Here is a 1,627-nt window from a genome sequence, read left to right as displayed (position 1 = left end):
TGGGTTTAGGGGTGGTGCAAGGGACTGGATTTTGGGGCGGGCTTATATAGGGCTTACCAAGGAGGCAGAGAATTAAAAATAAAAAAAGCCTCTGCCCGAGCTGACTTCCAGCCTGGGTCTTTAGATGTCAGCCTCCTAAGTAGCTAGGATTATAGCACTGGCTTCTGCAAATAAGTCTTAAGCAGAAGAAAGTATATTTCCACCCCTAGCTTGTTTTGGGGTTTTGTTTTGTTGTTGCCAGTCCTGGGGCTTGAACTCAGGGCCTGGGCCCAGTGCCTGAGCTAGCACTCAACCAGTTGAGCCACGATGCATTCTGGAATTGAACCCAGAGCTTCATGTATGCAAGGCAAACCCTACCACTAAGTCGCATTTCTAGCCCATTGTTTTGGGGGTCTTTTGTGGGTTTTTTGGTCAGTTGTGGGGCTTGAACTCTGGGCCTGGGTGCTGTCCCTCAGCTCTTCAGCTCAAGGCGAGTACTCTACCACTTGAGCCACAGCACCACTTCCACTTCTCTGGTGATTACTTGGAGATGAGAGTCTCTTGGGGAATTTCCTGCCCTGGCTGGCTTTGAACCTCGATCCTCAGATCTCAGCCTAAGCCACCAGTGCCCAGCCCCATTGTTAATTTTTGAGTCATATTGTTATGTATCACTTTAGCCCTCCAGAACTCTGTAGCACAGGCTGGCCACAACACCTTACCATCCTGCCTCAACTTGAGTACTGAGGCCTCCAGTTGTTTTCTTCAGGCAAACCACAAAACAGCTAGCACTGAGACTTCATTTTGGTGTAGGGTAGGTGAGGGGTAAGATTTTTTTTTAATGTATATCATCCCTCCATTTCTGTCACTTCTGGGCAAACCCCTACAATGAGTGGTACAAACTTCATCTCAACTGGGGTGCAAATGCCACATAGAGGCTTGTTTCCAGAGTGTTGGTCAAGTTTGTTTGTACAGACCACACCAATACCCATGCCCTACTCGGAGCTCTTAACCCCCTTTTCTGTAAGCCACTGCCAGGAGGTGGAAATGCCCTTTCTTCTGCTTAAAACTGGTTCACAAGTCAGGTGCTTATGGCGCTCACCTAAAATTCTAGCTACTCAGGAGGCTGATATCTGAGGATCACAGTTCAAAGCCAGCTGGAGCAGGAAAGACCCTTGAGACCTAATTCCGAATTTACCACCAAAAAGCCAGAAGTGGATTTTGGGGCTGTGGCTCAAGTGGTAGAACGCTAGCTTTAAGCACAAAAGTTCAGGGACAGCGTCTCCCTCCCCTCCCTGCTTCTCTGCGTGGTGATGAGCACTGGGAACAAAGTCTCAAAAGCTGGATGGAGCTAGAGGTGGGGCAGTCCCTGGGGAAGTGAGGCTTAGGATCTTGGCAGGGCCTGTAGTTGCTGGACCTGAGCCACTACACAAAGTTTGAACCAGTGGCAATCTTGTCAGACAGCAAGGAAACATGGGAAAGGGGTGGGGCCGGGTGAGGAGTGGGGTCTGTGGATTCTTACTAGACAAATATCTGGTAGAGAGATGATTGGAAATGTTTGGGCCCGGGAGGGCTGGAGGTCCTCAAGGGGCTTGGGCTGTGGGGTGCAGAAGGGACTGGTCCAAAGATGCAGGTAGCCCGAAAAACACAC

This window comes from Dipodomys ordii, unplaced genomic scaffold, assembly GCF_000151885.1.
Source record: "Dipodomys ordii isolate 6190 unplaced genomic scaffold, Dord_2.0 Scaffold154, whole genome shotgun sequence".
NCBI lineage: Eukaryota > Metazoa > Chordata > Mammalia > Rodentia > Heteromyidae > Dipodomys > Dipodomys ordii.
This window is presented reverse-complemented; position numbering follows the sequence as displayed.